The sequence below is a fragment of the Nannospalax galili genome, unplaced genomic scaffold, assembly GCF_000622305.1.
Source record: "Nannospalax galili isolate Female #2095 unplaced genomic scaffold, S.galili_v1.0 scaffold1529, whole genome shotgun sequence".
NCBI lineage: Eukaryota > Metazoa > Chordata > Mammalia > Rodentia > Spalacidae > Nannospalax > Nannospalax galili.
In genome coordinates, this window is record NW_008359069.1 from 199,778 (window position 1) to 213,518 (window position 13,741).

Sequence of the window (13,741 nt, forward strand, 5' to 3'; positions counted from 1 at the left end):
AAGCCTGGGTTACATGGTAAGTTCCAGGTCAGCTTGGACTGTATAAAGAGACCATCCAAAACAAAACAAACAAACCTCCCCCCAAACAAAACAAAACGGAATACTACGTACAAACTGATGATGCTTAAAAAGAAGAAATTAGTCCAGTGCACCTGCCTTTACAGATTTCTGGAGCACGATTAAGTATTTATCATTTAGAAAAAATGTCCAAGAGGCAACTGGGGTCTTTTCATTTTGAAAATGTTTTAATAAGTGTTGACAACACTGTTTTGCAAAATGTAAAGGTACTATACAAATTCTTAATACAAAAGAATAAATTAAAAGCAGATTTCTTCTTTAATTCTGCAACTTTGTCTACAACATACATCTTTTTTTCATTGATTACAGATCAACAGAATCCAGTAAAATCATTTTACATGCTCTACAGTCAGTTTCAGGAGCAACCTAATCATTTCCCCCCTTTATTAAACTAGAGTCCATTTTACACAACTTGTAATAAACTATTGACATGAATGGATATGTAAAACTTTACACCTAGTTAACTAAGCAGTAATTGGTCATCTGATAGCACCTGGATGAGGTTTGCTATATTTAGAACTAAACTAATACTGAATGAAAACAAGTTGGAATTTTAACAGTTTCAACACTCATCTGCATATAACAAAATAAAAAACCAACCTGGCTCACAACATAGTCATCTGTCTGAAACAGGCAATTTCGTACATGTATCCAAAGAATCCAATAAGGGCTTTATATCAGACCAGGAGCTCCATATTTCATCTGTAAAGAGTTTGCAAGTGCTTGTATGCAATAACTAGAGCACTTTCCGCCACATTGATCATTCATCATGTTAGTCTCAAAGGACTAGTACTTTATCTACCTTTTGTATTAACTGAACACAGCTAAACAGTAAAACCTGTTTTACTTAATCTGTCTTTGCTATCAGACTATCATGATGTTCACTGCTCCCATTCCATTCCTCTCTGCTCCCCAAATACAAAATGTAACCCAAGTTTTTAAAAAGAGCTTCTTTCTGCCTCTCTCATTGATCCGATTGACTTCAGACTTGATTTTCAAAGTACTATCCATGTTATAACCTGTAACCTTGTCACCGTGTCACCTTCTCTGTTTCCCTTTGTACTTGTCTTATTGCACATAGTTCAGTCTAGTTATTCAGGCATCTTCTTTGGGGAGAAATAAAAATCACCCAATGTATAATGTTTCCAAATAGGGAAGGAAGAAAAAAAAATCCTCCCAATAAACCTGCCAAAAAAAGTGACCCCCACCCCTGTCAAGCCCAATTCATTTTGTAACATCATCATCAATTTCTATTAATCCTACAGGTTTAGCTTTCAAGTTTCCTGGGTATTGTGCTATGTTCCGAAAGCTGGCATTACCAACCGAGCCATGCATAGCTCTGGGGTACCCAGCCTTGAGTGAACCACAGAAAAATGGTGGAGGAGGCCTCAGACCAACATGGTATGAATGTGCCTACCTGGTATAAGTGCTCCCACTTGACTTCCAGAGCTTTCCAAGCCATAGCAGACTGAGCAACAAAGTTAGTAATTTGGTGTCCATTTCTTACCCTCCTGGTCTTGTAGAGTTTATAATTATTCTTGGATTCACATACACGAAAAACAAAGATTTTTCTTTTGATGCTACAGCTAACTTTAGTTCTGCTTTCCCACAAAAGTACCCCGGCCCAGGCTCTTGTCCATGGCTGTTAAATGCCTTTCCCCTAGGGAGTCACTACAAATATAATACCTTCCCCTGTCCCACTCTACTTGCACCAACGTGTATACCATACTACCTCCATGGAGACATTTTGTGCCATCTTGCGTAACCCAACTAAGATTGTGCACTGCTTAGTTATTATAAAAGTATGTTTGAGGCCTTTGAAGATTGATGGCTTTCTGGTTGTGTGTTAAGCATAGCACAAAACACATGTAAACGAGCAGCTCCCACAGGCTGGTTTTTCCTTCTTTTGTCCTCTTGGTATCTGCTAAAGTTGTGAATCAAGGTCACTCATACTGTTGGAGGTGTATGGGCCCTTTGGGAGCTGGGTTGTTTCAATTCTGCTCTATCTGCTGGCTTTTAGACACCTGTAAAAAAAAAAAAAAATCTTCCTACCTAAGGGTGTAGTTGGGTTCTTTGAATGACACACAAGAGATGTCACATTTGAGCTCTTTGTCACACAAGTGTTAACAAATATAAAATGAAATGAGCCACAACAGTTACAACACTTGGATGGATTGCAATGTGCTTTTCCCTTGGTTTCCCATGAAAAAGGAAAATGAAACAATGTGTCAAAAAAAAGTTACATTTTACTAGTTGTTTTAATGAGAGAGAACCACTTTTGGCAATGATCACCTTAAGCTTCCTACCAATCCCTAAAGGAAAGCAGCTTTGGGGCTTGGGCTAAGCCCCTTGCATAGAACAGGACTAACTACCCTGCTCTTCCCAATGTCTGTTTTCCGTCATGTCTGGATGGATGGAGATTCTGAGTCCACCAGACCAGCCAAGCCTCCTTTGTCTTCACTGTCCCACTGGGTTCATTTCCAAGCTGTCAGGTAGGGAGAAGGTAGGGAAATGAGTCAAGACAAGACATGATTTACAAATGGTTGACTTTCACTTGTGCTGCATAGAAGCAGTTTAGAATTTAAGAGAAATTTCACTGCAGAAAAAAAAAATGTGTTCCTCTTAGCCCCTTATCTGTTTATTTTTAGAATGTATTTAATCTTTGGCAGCATAGATCTGATTATGATCCTCCAATGCATCTCTGAAGTGTTGGTCTTCCTTTTTCTCTCTCCCCTCTAGGTACTCCTCTGAGCTGTCTCACTTCAGAATACTTCAGGGTAAAATGAATATCCCCATGAGGCATGCTCCTCTTGAAGTGCTTAGTTGGTCTACAGCAACAGCTCGACACAACTTCACTGTCTTTCTGCATGTAGATTGGTCTTTTTCCATTCTCTACCAATGGTTTTAGTCTGTAGGAATTGCATGAGTGCTAGCTTCCCTGACAGTTCCTGGCCTTGGGCCATCATGGCAGGGGGAAGCCACTAAGGTGCCAGTGAGGATTGTTGTCTGGGTCTCTGTGGGTAAGAGAACCAGGGGACACACAGTGGGACCGGAACCTTCCAGAATGCCTCCTTAGTCAGGTTTTGAGGGTGAAGGGGATACGGAGACAGGAGAAAAAAAGTGCTGAGGGCCGAAGCTGGTGCAGGTGACAGTGTGTCTGGGTAAGGCAAATGAGAGGCAGTGAGGTGACTCAAAATGGCGTTGAGGCGGTCAGATCAGGCCGGGCTGGCTCACACGAGGGTCCCGGGCTTGGCTTTTTCCTGCCCGTACCATTGGACATCAGCTAGCTCTGGATAGAGGGAGGAATCCAGGAAGCAGCTATCACTGTAGCTCCTGTGGATCCAAAAAGATGATACAGTTAGAGGAGAGGAGCTCTGATGGGTCTGCATTCAGGGCACATGTTCACTAACAGCCCCTCTACTGATGGGCTGTCTTCCCTGCTCCTGGTACTCTCCAGTGGCACTGAGTATAGAGAAGGCATTCATGGACTATAAGAGTCACGTAAAAGAGACCTCCTGAAGCCTCATGAGATGCAATCTAATGTTCAATGCAGTGGTCCTCAAGATTACCTAGGAACCTCAGAAATGCTTATGTCCAACGTTCTGTCCTGGAGATGATGCTGTTGGCCTGGGGCAAATGTGACTGTTGGGATCTTTCAAAGTCCTTTAGATGACTCTCAGGTACAGTCAAGGACAACAGCCCCTGAGGCTGTATTCCTCGGGGTGATTTTTCCTGAATGACAGACACTGGTTTGCCTTCCATCAGACCCAAGGGTTAACCAGATTTCACTGGTAAATTTTTTTCTTAGTATTATTTTTTTAATATATTTTATTTATTATTTTTTATGTTATGTGTATGAGTGTATTGCCTGGATGTATGTAAGTGCATCTGTGTCAAGCAATGCCTGAGGAGGTCAGAAGATGGTGTTGGGTCCCTTGGAACTGGAGTTACAGATGGTTGTTAGGTGCTGGGACTTGAACCCATGTCTTCTGTAAGGGCGACCAGTGCTCTTAACCACTGAGCCATCTCCCCAGCCCCTTCACTGGTAAATTTTTACTCTGTCCTTGAAGAACATTTGAAATTGAGTGAAACTGAAGTGATACTTTGAATTGAGTTTTAAATGTTTCTTAAATCAATATTATTATTTTATTTAAAAAAGTTGTTCTTTTTGTCTTCTTGAGGCAGGGCCTCCCGGTAGCCCCAGTGGGCTCGGAGCTCCCTATGACTCACTATGCTAGGGTTAAGGGCTTATAAAAATATTTTAAAAAATATAAAGTAGGGGCTCAGTCTGTAGTTTAGTAGTAGAAATCATGCTTAGTAAACACAGGGTCCTGGGTTTAACACTCCACACTAAAAATAATTATGAAATAAAAATATAGAAGAAAAAAAATATATATAGAAAAAAAGGCCTTCAGATAGGCATTATTATTTAGGTAAGGTTAGGAAGAGGTAATTCTTAAATATCAATCAGTGGCCACACAGCTATGTCGAAACTACTAATCATATATAGAGATCAGTATTAAAGAAAAAACCCCTCTCTAGTCCTCGAACTGCCCTTCAGTTCCTCCTATGAAGCTAATCACCTAGAATCCCATTTTGGGGATGGGTAACAGTAAGAGACTCTAATTTAACACAGATCAAAGAAAAGCTAGTTGAAAGAGTATCTTTTTAAAAACTTATTTTATTTTTAGTTTTCATGTACATGTGTATTTTGTCTTCATATATGTTGGTATACCACTTGTGTGCAGTGCCTGTGGAGGCCAAAAGAGAGCATCAGATCCTCTGGAACTGGAGTTACAAATGGTTGTTAGCTGTTATGTGGGTGCTGGGAACCAAACTTTGGTCCTCTTTAAGAGCAGCCAGTGTTCTTAACTACTGAGCCATCTCCCTAGCCCCTTAAAGAGTATCTTTAAAGCCTCCCAAATCAGCTTCTTCTGAGAATAATAATCAGTTGCTCTTACTTTTCTGTCTCATTTGCTGACTTCTCTAGGAATACATGAATGAAAGCATTCTGTACTCTGTGAATGTTCCTCACCGAAAGTAGCAAAGGCAATGAAAACTAGAAAGTCCCAAGGCCTGTTGAGCGTACTGGTGAGTTTTAATGACAGCCTTGTGCTTGGAGCATCAGAAATACAGAGGTTAATTCTGCTTAAATATGGCTTCAGAAGCAAAGCAAAAAGCAAGCCCTTAGTCCTAACACTGGCCATGGATATCTCTGTATATACCTGTATACTGGGAGTAAATGAGTGGATGATTCTATTACACTCACTCTGCAAACATTCTCTACTGACAAAACTGGCTTTTGCAAATTGTGTCAGAAGAACTAGGAGCTTTTAATGAGAAAAGGTGGTTGGGTCCTACTGGAGACCTGCACTTCTTAGAGAACAGTCTCTTCCTAACACCCTTACTGCCACCAAGGTGGATGTGTGACCCAGGACTACCAATTAGAGTCTTCCAGCCACAGTCACTGGTTCAGAGATGGCAAAGCAAAAAACAGTTGAAAGAACGAGAATGTCAGTTTCCATGAAGGAGTGAAGTCAGCAGGGTCAGAGAGCAGCGCTGTGCATGGAAAGAGCACCATTTCTACTGACAGAAATGTGTGTCTGTGTGGTTGTGATGTGGATCTCTTAGGGACAAAATTTTCCTTAGCTGTGTCAGTGGCTATAAGGAACCATGCTAATAAGCGCTTCTCAAAGTGCACCTGTGAGATACTCTGAGGAAATGAAAGGACAGTGAGGTTGAGGACTCGGCCTTTTAGAACACACATCAAAGGCTCATAAGACTTGAATTACTTTGTTTCACCTAGAACTTCTCAAACAGTACCAAAGTCACCTATTCACATCCACAGAATGCACACTAGAAAATACTATCGTACCCAGGTTGGTATTACAGACTCTCTTACAATTCGTTATTAATAAGTGAGGAACAGGGCTGGAGAATGATTCAGTGGTTAAGAGCATTGGCTACTCTTGCAGAGGAGTTTCGTTCTTAGCCACATGGCTAAGAACAGTCCCCAACATTTTTGCATAATGATTATATCAGTTTCAGGGGCTTTATGTCATGTTATTAAAAATCAGTTAAACAGTCAAATAAAGTGAAGTAACATGCATTCATTGAAAGACTATATAGGTTGAAAAATCTGGAAAAAGAGGGAACGGCAAACTCACATTATAGGAGCAGTGATAAATTTCTCATTACTGTTGAAGCTTGGTAGTACAGTTTTGTCAGTAAACAATATTCAAACATTATAGTAGACATATAGAATTTTGAATTTATATTCTAAGATATAATTACACGTTTTTAGGTTGAGGATCATATCAGTTTAGTTATTACAGTACATTCTATTTTTTGTTGTTGTTAACTTCCCAGATTATAATTTTTATCTCTAGAAGTTCAGTTAGGGCATAGGTGAAGGCATACTGGGGCTGTAGAAGAGTAACTAAAAAATAATGGAAAACCTCTTGTGCCTGGTAATGGGAAAAATACAACATCAAGGCCTGGATACCCAGGACCACATGTGGAGTGAGGATCACAGCTGGCCCTCAGGGGAGGTGGGAGGTCCATTCCAGACAATCAGTCCTCCCAAGACCAGAATCTGCAAATAACAGAGACTTCCCCTGTACCCAGTATAAGAGGCAAAGTCTCTGCCACACACAACCTGGGACCTGAGGGGAGGGACTGTGGGCAGTGTAGTCACCCAGAGAAGACTGAAACAGCTGCCCAACATCCGGAGTCCTCCAGGCTCTACTCTGCTCCACCATCAGCTACAGCCAGAGGAATGTGGAACTGTGGCTCACTGTAGAAGTTCAAAGCTGCAGGCTCTTGTGAGGGTACCGTAGCTCTAGCTCACATGAGGGGACCACAACTCAAGTTTGTAAGAGTAGACCACAACTCTGGCTCATGATGTACAGGGGCACTGCTCCAATTCCCAGGAGGGGACCACCACAATTTCAGGCTCATGGGACCACAGCCTTATGGGAGGAACTCCAGGTTCACAGGATAGGGCCACAACTCAGGCTCACAGGAGGGAACCACAACTTTAGCTCACAGGAGGGACTCTCAGTTCCAGGTTCATGGGAGGGGACCACAACTCAGGATTCACAGGAGGGGACCACAGTTCCAGCTCACATGAGTGGACCACGACTCTGGTTTATGGGAGGAGGAGCTCAGCTCAGGTTCATGGGAGGGGAACATAGCTCCATGTTTGTGGGAGGGGACTATAGCTCCAGCTTACAGGAGGAGATCACAAGTTTTGCTCCCCAGAGGGGACCACAGTTCCAGCTTACACATAAACATAAAAATAAATAAATAATTTAAAAATTTAAGTAACAGTGGCATCACAAATATGAAGGGCCTTTGTCACAGTATGATCTGCTTCAGAGGAAATGGTCTTTATATTCATTGTAGGATCAATGACAGGCCACTGAGGTCAAAGCAGTAGTGTCTACAAGGCAGAAGTTCTGTGTGAAGTGCTTTGCTCTGTAGGTGAGACACGATCTAATTCATGTCTGGTCCACATTGTTCTCCTGTGACTCAGTTGGAGAGTTCTTGCATCAACAGAACCTCAAATCTGACAGGGCAGTGTGCTATTATAAAGTTCTATGGGGTTTGCAGCTTTGAAAACCCTTTTATTTAATTAGCTCATCAGCAAACTAATACATAAAACAGACAAACCAAAATCTGAATTGGGGGGAGGGGGGAACCGGATGGGACCCACCCACTTGGCTGATGGTTTAGACTCCATGTGGATCCCTAAGGATCGTGACGTAAAAAGCCATGCCCCTGCCTCTGAGAAGAATGGAACTTGTATACTTCTTCTGAAGTGTACTTTTTCTTTCTTTTTTCTGATTAGAAGTTATTTTCTAGAGAAAATAATGACAAAATGAAGGTGGAAAGACTAACCTTAGATGTTTTACGTGGAATATTTGTTAAGTGGTTCTCCCAGCACTGTTGAGTATGTGACATGTGACTTTTAAGGTTATTAATGTTGCTTAATGTGTTAACATTTTATGGGGAAGATACCCTGTTGTGGTGACTCAGCTAAGTGCTTGGTTCTCATTCAGTACAAATTCAGTTCTAAGATAATCAAGAAATGCTGTGTGTCAAGAAAGCAAAGTTAACAAAACACACTGTTTAGGAAGCAGTTGCTCTTTATAAATAATATAAACAGAGAGACACTAAATAGTCACCCTTGAGAAGTTTAGGGCAGTCATTTACTATAACAAGGGTAGAGATAGAATGAAGACCTAGGGGTATTCCTTAATTACCACCTAGGGTGCCAGAGGTGGTGACTTCCTGAAGGCCACTGCCTGTGGGAGCTTTCCCCTGAAGAATGCCTCTTCTCAGAGTAGTACTCAGAGACTTACAGAGGTGCTTGGCCCACAGCAGTACTGGCTAAGCCAGGGCAGCTGATGAATTCATAAGCCTCTACCATCCACATCTTAGAGAAATTTGTGGCTTTTAATGCCTGGCACAGAAGTGGAGAAAGTTATATGTGTAAGATCCTGGGGAAATGAACTTTGACCATTACCTATAAATTTTATAAACTTATTCTGTAAATCAATTTCAGCCATGGTTTATCTTCATATCTTACTAAATGTTGAGTATTGCCTTATCTCCATATCTTACTATTAGTTGAGGGATATGATTTAAGCTACCAAAGCAACTGGCTGGACATATGTGGGTTGGCAAACAGTGCTGCTGGTCACAAAGCCAGAGTGATAAGACCCTCTGTTCTCATCATGTCTTGCCTGGCTTCGATATGTGCTGCTATTCAGCATTAATATTTTTAATTCCTTTTGAGCTGACTCAACTACATTCCCATAGGAGCCTTTCAAATCTACCTCTCAAGGATCTACTTCCATCTTCACTTCTATCATCCTTTGCATATTTTATCCTTTCATATTAGAGCAAAAAGAAAACTAACTGTAATTCAAAAATGTTGTCATGACACATCATTCCCTCTCATCCCTTCTCTTTCACCAGAGGACAAGGCATCCATCCTCCTCCCTGCTTTCCTAATCCCCCTTTGGACAACTATAAAAAGTGTTCCATAACTCTCTGATGATTTGTTCATGACTGTGTCCCAACCTACATTCCAGGCTGAAGTTCTGCTCTTTTTCTACTGAAAAGCAAGCTTGCTGTTCCCTAAATAGCCCCACTGGTTTCTGTACCTATATTTTACTCTTGGGATGTTTCTCTATCTCCCTCAACTCCCATTGTAGTTCTTTGAAGCCAGGCTCCAAAAGTATATCCAGGAACTTAAAAGAATCCCCTCATCCCCTAACCATCTTAGCATTTTGATTTTAACCCATAGAGCACTGAATACATTTATGTGGCAGTTTCTTATTCAGAGCTCCATTTTTTGATCTACTAAAATTTTATTTCTACTTCTGCATGGTGCCCTTGAGATGCTATTTAGTTTCAGAGCTGTGCAATTGATTACCTAGACTTTAAGGTCTCAGGGGGTAGGAATCAGAGCAGGGGCTACTGTTTTGTATTTGTGGTATTAGTGCTTTGCGAATTTCAATGGGCATTTGATTCAATAGCCAGAATGGTGTCCATTTTAAGCTCCCAGGTGGGTGTTAGTGTTAATTTATAAGCCACATTTTGAAAACAGGGCTCTCTATATAGTATCGGGTACAGCATACAACTGTGACTCAAAAATGGTAAGACGCAGTTATCAGTGCTCTTTGGGTGTTTCAATCAGCACTGATGCTGTTTTCATGGACACTACTTAAAACTAGTTAAAAACTTCTACAAGTGTGTGTCTACAAGTGTGTGGGGGAAAGCCTAAAATACACTTTGGGGGTCTCTTCTGGGAAGATGCATGGGAAATATCCTACATCTGATGTAAAAACATATGTCTAAACATGTAGATCCACATGTAGATAGAAATAAAGCATAAAAATAATAGTTTCCATTTTTTATAATGGAATAATGGTGATTCAGATGTTTCCCCCTGGAAATTATGACACAGGCAAAAGCAACACATGCAGCACATCTGGATCACAAACTCGTGGGCAGTAAGAACAAAACATTGCCTTACAATACCTCTATTCATCAGTACTTTGGTGAGTTGGAGACTCAGACCCATCCATGATGGGTGAGTTTTCTGTTGCTTCTCTGAACAAAGGAAAGCAGAAGGAGGAAGAGAAGAGAGTTCATGTTAGTGAGAAGAACTGACATGCGTGATTAGTAGCTTATTAACACAGTGGGAAGATTATACACCCAAGCATCTGTGACAAACACTAGAGTCTTAACAGAACTTTCAGTCTCCACCATTGGAGTCAAAAGACTTTATTGGTTCTTTTAGGAAGCCAGGTATTAACACGTTTTACCCACTCTTATTTTCTTATCATATTACAGGGAACAGCTATTAATCTTGACTAATTCTACTCAATCTGGTAAAGGATCTAGACTCCAAGGACTACAATATCTTTTTGTTTCCAGTTTGTCTTGAGTCCTTACTAGCTGTATGCCTAAAACAGGTAAGTGCAAGGACCAACTTAAGTAAGTAGGCATGGGAGTTATGCTTGTAAATTTCAGAGCCTATTATCAGTCAAATAATGTAGGCACATATTTGGAACAGATAAGACTGAGTATGATCCGAAACCTCTGGAGGGTCCACAGAGGTATCTTAAGATCTGAAACATCCTATTGGATGATATGGTTTAGCCTCTAGAGTTATATATATATATGTGTCACTCCTATATAACTTAATACTGGGAGACACTTAGACCCTAAACCAAGAAGCTATCTGGACACAGAGGCTAGGCTGGGAAGAGAATGGTATATAAGCAAGTATTAACAGTGATTTGTAATAAAGGCAGCTGCTACCAGAAGCCGTGAGAACATGTAGTTGTAGACTGTACATTTTCTTAATTTGAAGAATAAAGAGGTCACATGGGCTAGTTCAGTGGGTGTGAAACCATTGATCATAATGACCTAGGGGCTCATTTAAACACACCTTCTGGGCCACCCCAGAGCTTCTGCTTCAGTAGGTCTTGGGTGGCCTGAGAACTTGCATTTCTGATAAGATCACAAGCGAAGCTCAGCTGCTGATCTCAGGATCCACATTTTAAGACCCACTGGCATGGTAGAAAATATAGCTTGGGGAGGTCACAGGCTCTAGCTGTGCAACTTCGGCTAAGGCACATATTTTCTCGAAGTCAAACCTATAAAACCAAAAGATCTAGATACTTCCCTTGCCAGAAGGTATTCCATGAACTCAAATACATTATAAGAAGCTTTCAGCCTCTGAGTTCATAGTAAGTACTTGGTAAGTGTTATTTCTCCTCCAATCTATGAAAGATGAAGGTTCTAAAAAAAAGTCCTGGTATAGAAAGCACTACAGATAAATGTGCAGGAGGAGTAAAGATACTAAGCATGGCGCTTGAATACAGTCAGTGCCACCAACTATAGGACTGTGGTTTTCTTATAATTCAGCACAAAGCTGTCAGATTTTTCCCAGACATGCCCACCAATGCTCTAATAAAGCAAAAGCTGTGGATTAGCTGGATATGGGATCCCCTCCCCTGCCACTGCTTCCAGAAACCAGCAGGTGTTGACAGACATAACATCAAAGAGGCAGCAACAGAAGACAGGTAGGAAGTGGGGTAGAAAGTGGCAGCCTACAACAAAGCAGGATACTTGTGCCTGTTTGACCCTTTGGAAGATCAGACCATCTTAACTGGCCACAGATTGTACTGCAATAAGCTACATTTAAAGCTACAAGGCAGAGCTGACTCCTGGTTCCAGTTATTTTGCTGTGGGCAGCTTCTACTTAAGGGCCTCAAGGTGCCATATCCCCTTTCTTGATAAAGAATGCCTTTTCTTAAGATGTACCCTGATATTAAGACAATGATCACATTGAGAAGTTTGTGTAATATCTGGTCCGGGGTGCTCTCTCTGACATTTTTGCTTAGTATTTCAAGAGGGCCTTAATATCATTGGAACCCAAATCAAATGCTGTCTGGAATTGAGTCTACTTCTTAGTTCACCTTTCAACATCCCAGGGGTCATTGTCTATTCTAAAACAGAATACACAGAATTCATACCCATCAAAGAACAGCAGGGCAGCTGGAGAGAAGGTGACAGCAATATATGGGGATTCCTTTGAAAGGAAAGTTTCCCAGTCCTGAGCCCTCCTGGTACTCATTTGATGATATATCCTTCTGTCACTAGGGATCTCAATATTGGTGATGTTTTTTCTAGCTAATACAGTGTAGAATCTGGAAGAACCAGGCCAAAGCTTCAAAGGAGAACTCACCCAGTTTGCCAGGTCAGGATGTGGTGGGGACTGCTTGGTGGGGTGGTTCCAATTTCACTTGATGGTGTTGAGCTTCTCTGGCTTTGAGGTAAGGCAGCTACATGTGGTTGGTATGGAAAAATCAGGGAGAAGACAGGTCAGACCTAGTGAAGGAACTCAAAACTCACTGGCAAACCCAATGGCCAGGTGTTACCATTGCCAGGGTCTCAGTGGCCCCATGGCACAGTCATTGACAGTGGGATAATATCTTTGTATTTCCCTATTCATTTTTTCTCCTCTAACCTATATGCCTCCATTCTGACTGAGACTGAGCTAGAATTCTAGGTTCTTGCTTTGACACTGGAAGTAGCCACAGGGATGGTGGTGGTTTCTACAGCATCATGGAATGGAAGCGCACACACATTTCTGTAGCGGGAGGACCTCTTTCTCTGGATAGCAGAGGGATCCAGGTCAGGGCATTTTTGATGTGGCCTGATGTAAGAATGATGCTCCGCTATAGGAAGAGGCCTCCAGAAAGGTTGTTGGAGCATGTGCTTTGCTGGTTCAGACTGACCATCTGTTATTTTAATACCCTCCAAATGAGCAGAGCTTTTAATAGCTCGTCAAACCTGACTAGGAGTTTACTGACATGGGCCACATAAAAGTCTAGTTGGGAGAATTCAACAAGTAAGTCCTACTTTAGATGTATCCTTTACTTTCTTGGGAATGAAATCCTTTTCCTAGGTCAACCTCAGATACCATTTTAGTCGAAAGCATCTGCCTGTTATCATTTAGTGAAGCAAATCCACACAAATACAATTTTGACAGAATGAAATACTCCCATCTCTTTTCCATTGATACTTAAAACCCACTGGATCTCAGAGGGCCACAGGTGATCATGCCCTTCCATTTTCAGAATCTTGCAGAGAAGCCAGTGGCTAGTTTAGATAAGGAAGCAGCAAGAAAAAGGTTGTTGGACCTTGAGGTCCACAGTATACCCAGGACTGCCTGAATCATTTGTATCCTAGCCTCTGGAGTTGTGTTTGGCTTTGTGTGCCCTAATAAACAAGGCAGTGGGGATGTGGAGGCAGAATGGAGGATCCTGGCACACATGAGCAGCTAATTCTTCCTCTATGCTTTCTTCCAGACTCCAAAGATGACCCCACCTCCAATAACTGTCTTTCAGATGGCATTTTACCATATTTTTTATTTTATGTAAGTAAAATTCCCAATGGAGTTCCATTGCCTTTCATTGATTTTATTCTTCTACTGTTCATCATTTTTTCTCAAAATTCTCCCTCATTTTTTTAGCCTACAATCAAGGGCTGTGGTACTTATTACTCTCTGAGTGGTATGGTATGTAAATGGGTATCACCAATGTAGCACATAGTAACTACTCAGCTGGTATTATTA

General features: G+C 41.4%; 1 long non-coding RNA gene across 1 annotated transcript; it reads right to left on the reverse strand.

Annotated features, from left to right (window-relative positions):
* Positions 1-240: 240 nt before the first annotated feature.
* LOC103725354 lies at positions 241-13,048 on the reverse strand. Its single transcript, XR_003847704.1, has 2 exons — positions 12,350-13,048; positions 241-3,411 (listed from the first exon to the last, which is right to left on the reverse strand). It is a non-coding gene; the product is annotated as an uncharacterized LOC103725354 (long non-coding RNA).
* Between the last annotated feature and the right edge of the window lie 693 nt (positions 13,049-13,741).